This window comes from Stegostoma tigrinum, chromosome 38 (assembly GCF_030684315.1).
Source record: "Stegostoma tigrinum isolate sSteTig4 chromosome 38, sSteTig4.hap1, whole genome shotgun sequence".
NCBI classification, from domain to species: Eukaryota; Metazoa; Chordata; class Chondrichthyes; order Orectolobiformes; family Stegostomatidae; genus Stegostoma; species Stegostoma tigrinum.
The window spans coordinates 3,493,892-3,503,613 of NC_081391.1; positions in this window are offsets into that span (position 1 = coordinate 3,493,892).

Genomic DNA, 9,722 nt, shown 5'->3' on the forward strand with positions numbered 1-9,722 from the left:
TTGCAAATATCTGTAGATCCCCTCCCAAGTAAATAAACTGGAACTGCAGGTTATGCTGTCGATGCAAGAAATACACTGAGTGTGAGAACCAAGAAGGTTTGACATACATATCTTCACTCAGGGTCTGAAGATTGAAAATCAGTGCTTAGTAAACACCATCATCAGACTACCATTTTAAAGTGGGGGACTTAGCACCAGAGCAGAGACCTACTGCATATTTTCATTCAAAACAAAATTGACAAACTGCCTCTTTACCTTGATGTAAAATTTAAGACTATGGACCAAAGTGACAAACCAGTATCAGAGCACATTGGCTACTAGTTTATCAATGACCAGCGCTTGACCCCTTCTCATGACAATGAATCATAGCAAAAATTACTTACAGAGATATTGAACTTTCAAGTAAGATATGTCGTTTTTGCTCATGTTAAAAAAGGACAGACCAATCAGAGGTGGCTGAGAGTATAATTCAGTGACTGTCTGGAAAATTCCTGTAGGAATTTCACCCAGCCTCAAGAAATCTAGAACGTTGCACTTGGAAGGGATCAAAAAATTTCAAAGAAAGAGATACAATGCAAAAACCTGAATCATCTCTGGTGACAACAAAGTGTGAAGCTGGATGAACACCGCAGGCCAAGCAGCCATGTGCTCCTGAGATGCTGCTTGGCCTGCTGTGTTCATCCAGCTTCACACTTTGTTATCTTGGATTCTCCAGCATCTGCAGTTCCCACTATCTCATCATCTCTGGTGAGTTACATTATGCTCATAATGTGACATAAATGAAAGTAGCCTGGGTGAAACACGTCTTGTGTTGCACTCTGCCATGAATACATGAAAAGTGGTTGAAAACCAACTGCACCTCTGGTGTGTGTGCATTAGTCTGTTGTTCTCGCGCTGACGTGCTGTTTTGTGGCTCTCATGCTACTGGGCTAAAGAATGGTGTGAAAGTTACTGGTGACAGTACCTACAAGACACTCTAGCACTTGCAGTTAAAGAGAAAAGGAATACAAAGTCTCTCTTGCTCAGTAAGTTGCCAGTCATAAGTGACAGATGAACAGGAAACCAGACAACTCCTCTCAGAAAATGCATAGGGCAGGTGCTTTTGTGGTGCAGTAGCAGTGTATCTACCCCTGAGACGGGAGGCCTGGGTTAAAGTCACACCTGCTCCAGAGGTGTGTTGTAACATCTCTGAATAGGCTGATTAGAAAGTATGCCAGAATACTAACCCTGGTTTGATCACAGTGCCTTGTTTTGCATTCTTGCACTCTTACATTCTTAGCAACATGCACATTAATATAAAAATTAGAAAATGTCAGAAATGCTCCATAGTTCAGACAGTATCTATGGAGAGAGAAACAGAGTTAATATTTCAGGTCAACAGTCTGTCGTCAGATCTGGATAAAGTTAGAGATGTAATGGTTTGTATACGTGATATCTTAAATGCAATTACACACTTCTTCAAGGACTAAGTGATCTCCTTATTCCTCCTATCAAAATGCAACACTTCACACTTACCTGTATGGAAATTACGTACACACCCAATTTTCAGTGTAGTAATAGCTTGTATTTTGTCAGTTTTCTTCAGTATTTATCTGAAGAATTTTTCTTCAGTATTTATAGAGAGCATGAGCAGCTGGAGGTTATTGTACACTTTGGTATCAATGACATAGGTCCTGCAGACTGAATATAGGGGTTTAGGCAGGAGGTTATAAAGCATGACCTCATGGGTAGTAATTGCCCAGTGCAACATGCTGTTGAGAGTAGGAATAGGGGAATAGGGAAGATGAATGCATGGCTGAGGAGCTGGTTCTGGGGGCAGAGATTCAAATTTTTGGTTCATTGGAATCTCTTCTGGGGCAGAAGTGACATGTATACGAGGAACGGTTGCACCTAAACTGGATGGAGACCAATATTCTGCTGGGCAGGTTTCCTGGAGCTACTTAGGAGGATTTAACCTAGTCTGGAAGGGGCTGGAACTCTCAGTATTAGTGAGACAAGAAGAGAGGGTTGATGCTGTTGAATGAGACCAAGTAAAATAGAGAAGGCAGGCAAGAGCACAGCAGATAATGAGGGAAAACTGATGAATTAAACTGCATTTATTCCAATCCAAGAGGCCTGACGGGAAAGGCAGATGAACTCAGGGGATGGATGGGAAGGTGGGACTGGGATATCATAGCTATTGTAGAAACATGGCTGAGGGAGGGACAGGACTGGCAGTTCAATGTTCTGGAGTACAGATGCAAAGAAAGGATAGAAACAGAGGCGGGGGGGCAGTGAGAGATGTTTTTGATTAGGGAAACATTAGGGCAGTCCTTAAGACAGGGGGATTGTCCAGCAAAACCAAACAGGTGAAACTCAGAAATAAGAAGGGGGTGATCACTTTGGTGGGATTGTACTACACATCCCCCAATTGTCAGCAGAAAATTGAGGAGCAAATTTGTAGGAACATCACAGATATCTGTAAGTATAATACGGTCAAATAGCAGGGAATTTTAACTTTCCAAACATAGACTTGTATTGCAATAGTATTCAGTTCTTAGATGAGGAGGAATTTGTTAAGTGTGTTCAAGAAAACTTTCTCAATCAATATGTAGATGGCTCAACTAAAGAAGGGGCAAAATTTGACTCCCTCTTGAGGAGTAAGGCAAGGCAAGTGAATGAGGTGTCAGTGGGGGAACACTTTGGGACCAGTGACCATAATTCTATTAGTTTTAAAATAGTTGTGGAAAAGGAGAGGCCTGGTCCACAAGTTAAAGTTCTAAATTGGGGCATGACCAATTTTGATGGTATTAGGCAGGAGCCTTAAAAAGTTGCACTGATGATGTTACCCAGCAGGGTAATGAAATGTCTGAGGAAAAGTGAACCAGCTCAGCAAGCCAACCAACCACAATAGACTGGAGGGTGGCTAATGTTGTGCCATTATTTATGAAAGAGTGCAATGAAAAGCGAGAGAACGTCAGACCAGTGAGCCTGATTTCAGCAGTTGGTAAACTGTTGGAAGGAATTCTGAGAGGCAGGGCCTATATGCATTTGGAAAGGAAAGAACTGATTCAGGATCATCAGTATGGCTTTGTGCATGGAAAATCATGTCTCATAAACTTGACTGAGTTTTTTAAAGAAGTGACCAAAAAGATAGATGAAGGTAGAGTGGTAGATGTTGTCTACATGGACTTTAGCAGACCATTGACAAAGTTCTGCATGGTCAACTGGCTAGTAAGATTAGATCTCATGAGATCCAGGGAGAACTAGTCAGTGGAACACAAAATTGGCTTGATGGGAGGAAGCAGATGGTAAAGGGTTATAATTTAGACTGGACACCTGTGACCAGCAGAGTGCCACAAGAATTAGTGCTGAGTTTGTTATTGTTTGTCATTTGTATAGGCAGCTTAGATGAGAATATAGGAGGCATGGTTAGTAAGTTCACAGATAATACCAAAATTGGTAGTATCGTGGACAGTGAAGATAGCTATCTAAGAATACAACAGGATCTTGATCAACTGGGCCTGTGGCTGAGAAATGGCGGATGGAGTTCACATGTGAGTTGTTTCATTTTGGTATGATAAACCAGGACAGGACTTATACAGTTAATCGTAGAATCATAGAATCTCTACAGAATGGAAGCACGCCAATTGGCACATCGAGTCCACACCAACCCTCTAAAGAGCATCCCATCCAGATCCAATCTCCTTCCTTATCCCTGTAATCCTGCATTTCCCCTGGCTAATCTACCTAATCTGCACATTTTTGGACTTAATGATAGGGCTCTGGGGAGTGTTCCTGAACAGAGAGACCTAGGGTTGCAGCTGTATATTTCCTTGAAAGTGGTGTTACAGATAGTCAGGGTGGTGAGGAAGATGTTCGGTACACTTGCTTTCATTGACCAGAGAACTGAGTACAGGAGTTGGGATGTCACACTCTGGCTGTGCAAGACATTGATAAGGCCACATTTGGAGTACCATGTACAATTCTGGTAGCCCTGCCGTATGTAGGATGTTATTAAACCGGAAACTGTGCAAAAAAATTTACAAGATGTTACCAAGACTGGAGGGTTTGAGTTATAAGAAGAGGCTGGATAGGCCAGGACCTTTTTCCCTGGAGCATAAGACACTGAGGCGTGACTTTGTAGAAGTTAATAAAATAATGAGAGACATAGATAATGTGAATAGCCAAGCTCTTTTCCCCAGGCTAGGGGAGTCCAAAACTAGAGGACATGAATTTAATGTGAGAGAGAAAAGATTTAAAAGGGGCCTGAGGGGCAACAGAGATGGTGCGTATATGGAATGAGCTGCCAGAGGAAGTGGTAGAAGTGAGAACAATTACAACATTTAAAAGATATTTGAACAGGTCTGCATATAGGAAAGGTTTAGATGAATATTGGCCAATTGCAGGCAAACAGGACTAATTCAGTTTAAGGAACCTGGTTAGCATGGATTAGTTGGGCCAAAGATTCTGTTTCCATGCTGTATTGCTCAATGACTTACTTCCTCAGTACCTCAAGTCCTCAGCAGTCTATGGGCTAAAGCATTACAGGTTGAAACAGCTTGCGGCTGAGCTTTGGAATCATGAGGTCTATAATGTATTAGGTGGCTTAAGGCCAAGTTATCTCCCCAGATCAGGTGTGTGATAGAATGTGTGAAAGTCAATCTGTCACGTCTGTGATTGTCAAGAATGTGTCAGTGTTGTAACTTGTCTTTGTGGGAAGTGGGACTGAACTTCTGAGGTCAACATAACCATGTTAATAAAATAACTGAAAGAGAACAGAGGAGTGCATTTTGTTTAACAAAGTGTGAAGCTGGATGAACACAGCAGGCCAAGCAGCATCTCAGGAGCACAAAGGCTGACATTTCAGGCCTAGACTCTTCATCAGAGAGGGGGATGGGGGGAGGGAACTGGAATAAATAGGGAGAGAGGGGGAGGCAGACCGAAGATGGAGAGAAAAGAAGATAGGTGGAGAGGAGAGTATAGTTGGGGAGGTAGGGAGGGGAGAGGTCAGTCCAGGGAAGACAGACAGGTCAAGGAGGCAGGTTGAGGTTAGTAGGTAGGAAGTGGAGGTGCAGCTTGAGGTGGGAGGAAGGGATAGTGAGAGGAAGAACAGGTTAGGGAGGTGGGGACAGGTTGGACTGGTTTTGGGATGCAGTGGGGGGGAAGGGGAGATTTTGAAGCTTGTGAAGAATCCTCTCCCCATCCCCCTCTCTGATGAAGGGTCTAGGCTCGAAACGTCAGCTTTTGTGCTCCTGAGATGCTGCTTGGCCTGCTGTGTTCATCCAGCCTCACATTTTATTATCTTGGATTCTCCAGCATCTGCAGTTCCCATTATCTCTGGTGCATTTTGTTTGTTCACTTTAACATATCTTTGTTTCACTCTGTTTTATTGGTGGCATGTCTGGAATCAAACATAATTTTGTGGTGTAGTAGTCATATCTACTCCTGGGCCAGAAGGTCCAGATTCAAGCCCCACTTGCCCCAAAGCTGTGTCATAACTTGTCCAAACATGTTGGTTAAAATAACTAAAAATGGCTTTACAAATAATTTTACAACTGGACAGTAACACTGCTGTAAAAATTATGAATATGGTCTCCATGATCTTGAATTGCAGATCAGGCTCATGGGGATGAATGGTCTCCTATAGCTATGTTCCTATCATCCAGTATTGAGCTGATCCTGCATTCTACAACTGTATGTGCATAGCTCAATATTCCCTGTAAAGACATAAATTCAAATGAAAAACAATCAAACAGTGAATAACAGAAGTTTCAGCATTGCTTTCCCTGCAGTCTGAATAAAACATCTACTCCCTGTTGCTGAGTAGCCAGCTTACTACCAACTCTGCCTAGTCTCCAGTCTCTATCTGCTCTAATTTCTGTCTATGCAGTGTACTATGCAGATATAGGAAATACATGGTATCAGTCCAGGAGAACATCTGGGAAATAGCAAGCACGACATAGTAAAATAAAATTTTTTGCCTGAGAAAGACATAAAGAAGGCTAAAGCCAAAGTAATAAACTGAAAAAAGATTTTACTGAGGACAAAAATGAAACGTGGGAAGAATGAAAATGGCAAGGGATATCAAAAGCCTTTGAAAATCCAAGTACATTGTATCTTTTTCATTGCTATTATCTATGCATTCTGTTATTTCTCAGAAGAATTCAGTGGAATCATGGATTTCCTACAATGTGGAAGCAGACTGTTTGGTCCATCAATTTCACACTGACCCTCCAAACAGCATCACACCCAGATGCACCCCCCTATCCTGGTATCCCAGCATTTATATGGTTAATCCACCCAGTCTGCATATCGCTGGCTGCTATGGGAAATTTTGCAAGGTCAGCCTACCTCACCTGCATATCTTTGGACTGTGGGAGGAAACTGGAGCACCTAGAGGAAACCCACATAGACACAGGGAGAATGTGCAACTCCACGACGACAGTCGCCCCCAAGTTAGAATTGAACCTGGGTCACCTGGCACTGTGAGGCAGGAGTACAAACCACAGAGCCACCATGCAGCCCTGGTACAGTTGGTCAACAATGACTTCAGCTTTTAAAATCCATATTCACAATATTTTTGTTTCTTGATATTTTACTTTGAGCAAAAATTTTATTTGACCACCAGCCTTAAGCTACTTGGTCCAAAAAAACCCCTAAATTTCTTCCTCCTTTCAAAATCGGTGAAACTTTCCCCTCCTGCTCACTTTTCAATGACCATTCTCCCCAACATGGCAAATGCTCAGTGCAGTACAGAGGTATAGGAGAAAAAGCAACTCCCACTGATCTAAATAGGGAGAGAGGGGGAGGCGGACCGAAGATGGAGAGAAAAGAAGATAGGTGGAGAGAGATAATGGGAACTGCAGATGCTGGAGATTCCAAGATAATAAAATGTGAGGCTGGATGAACACAGCAGGCCAAGCAGCATCTCAGGAGCACAAAAGCTGACGTTTCGGGCCTAGACCCTTCATCAGAGAGGGGGATGGGGGGAGGGAACTGGAATAAATAGGGAGAGAGGGGGAGGCGGACCGAAGATGGAGAGTAAAGAAGATAGGTGGAGAGGGTGTAGGTGGGGAGTCCCCACCTACACCCTCTCCACCTATCTTCTTTACTCTCCATCTTCGGTCCGCCTCCCCCTCTCTCCCTATTTATTCCAGTTCCCTCCCCCCATCCCCCTCTCTGATGAAGGGTCTAGGCCCGAAACGTCAGCTTTTGTGCTCCTGAGATGCTGCTTGGCCTGCTGTGTTCATCCAGCCTCACATTTTATTAACATAGGTGGAGAGAGTATAGGTGGGGAGATAGGGAGGGGATAGGTCAGTCCAGGGAAGACGGACAGGTCAAGGAGGTGGGATGAGGTTAGTAGGTAGCTGGGGGTGTGGCTTGGGGTGGGAGGAAGGCATGGGTGAGAGGAAGAACAGGTTAGGGAGGCAGAGACAGGTTGGACTGGTTTTGGGATGCAGTGGGTGGAGGGGAAGAGCTGGGCTGGTTTTGGGATGCAGTGGGGGGAGGGGACGAACTGGGCTGGTTTAGGGATGCGGTGGGGGAAGGGGAGATTTTGAAACTGGTGAAGTCCACATTGATACCATTAGGCTGCAGGGTTCCCAGGCGGAATATGAGTTGCTGTTCCTGCAACCTTCGGGTGGCATCATTGTGTCACTGCAGGAGGCCCATGATGGACATGTCATCTAAAGAATGGGAGGGGGAGTGGAAATGGTTTGTGACTGGGAGGTGCAGTTGTTTGTTGCGAACCGAGCGGAGGTGTTCTGCAAAGCGGTCCCCAAGCCTCCGCTTGGTTTCCCCAATGTAGAGGAAGCCACACCGGGTACAGTGGATGCAGTATACCACATTGGCAGATGTGCAGGTGAACCTCTGCTTAATGTGGAATGTCATCTTGGGGCCTGGGATAGGGGTGAGGGAGGAGGTGTGGGGGCAAGTGTAGCATTTCCTGCGGTTGCAGGGGAAGGTGCCGGGTGTGGTGGGGTTGGAGGGCAGTGTGGAGCAAACAAGGGAGTCACGGAGACCTCCCACTGACTGAGGACGAACGGTCAGTCCTTAGTAAGGGGCTCACCTTTGTCCCCCTACAACCACACATCAACAAATACCAGTCACGACTGGACATAGAGCAGTTTTTCCGCCGTCTTCGCCTCCACGCCTACTTCTTCAACCGGGAACCTAACCCTCCCTCCACTGACCCCTTCACCCGCTTCCAACACAAGTCCTCCTCCTGGACACCACCCCCAGGCCTCCTACCCTCCCTCGAACTCTTCATCTCCAACTGCCGTCGAGACATTAACCGCCTCAACCTCTCCACCCCTCTCACCCACTCCAACCTCTTCCCCGCAGAACGGGCAGTCCTCCGCTCCCTCCGCCCCAACCCCAACCTCACCATCAAACTCGCAGACAAGGGTGGCGCAGTGGTAGTATGGCGCACTGACCTCTACATCGCTGAGGCCAGACGCCAACTCTCCGACACCACCTCCTACCACCCCCTCGATCATGACCCCACACCCGAGCACCAAACCATCATCTCCAACACCATTCATGACCTCATCACCTCAGGGGAACTCCCACCCACAGCCTCCAACCTCATTGTTCCCCAACGCCGCACGGCCCGTTTCTATCTCCTTCCCAAAATCCACAAACCTGCCTGCCCTGGTCGACCCATCGTCACAGCCTGCTCCTGCCCCACCGAACTCATCTCCACCTATCTGGACTCCATTTTGTCCCCTTTGGTCCAGCTACTCCCTACCTACGTCCGTGACACCACCCACGCCCTCCACCTCCTCCAGGACTTCCAATTCCCTGGCCCCCAACACCTCATCTTCACCATGGACGTCCAGTCCCTGTACACCTGCATTCCGCATGCAGATGGCCTCAAGGCCCTCCGCTTTTTCCTGTCCCGCAGGCCCGACCAGTCCCCCTCCACCGACACCCTCATCCGCCTAGCCGAACTCGTCCTCACCCTCAACAACTTCTCTTTTGACTCCTCCCACTTCCTACAGACTAAGGGGGTGGCCATGGGCACCCGCATGGGCCCCAGTTATGCCTGCCTCTTTGTAGGTTACGTGGAACAGTCCCTCTTCCACACCTACACAGGCCCCAAAACCCACCTCTTCCTCCGGTACATTGATGACTGTATCGGCGCCGCCTCTTGCTCCCCAGAGGAGCTCGAACAGTTCATCCACTTCACCAACACCTTCCACCCCAACCTTCAGTTCACCTGGGCCATCTCCAGCACATCCCTCGCCTTCCTGGACCTCTCAGTCTCTATCTCAGGCAACCAGCTTGTAACTGATGTCCATTTCAAGCCCACCGACTCCCACAGCTACCTAGAATACACCTCCTCCCACCCACCCTCCTGCAAAAATTCCATTCCCTATTCCCAATTCCTCCGCCTCCGCCGCATCTGCTCCCACGATAAGACATTCCACTCCTGCACATCCCAGATGTCCACGTTCTTCAAGGACCACAACTTTCCCCCCACAGTGATCGAGAACGCCCTTGACCGCGTCTCCCGCATTTCCCGCAACACATCCCTCACACCCCGCCCCCGCCACAACCGCCCTAAGAGGATCCCCCTCGTTCTCACACACCACCCCACCAACCTCCGGATACAACGCATCATCCTCCGACACTTCCGCCATCTACAATCCGACCCCACCACCCAAGACACTTTTCCATCCCCACCCCTGTCTGCTTTCCGGAGAGACCACTCTCTCCGTGACTCCCTTGTTCGCTCC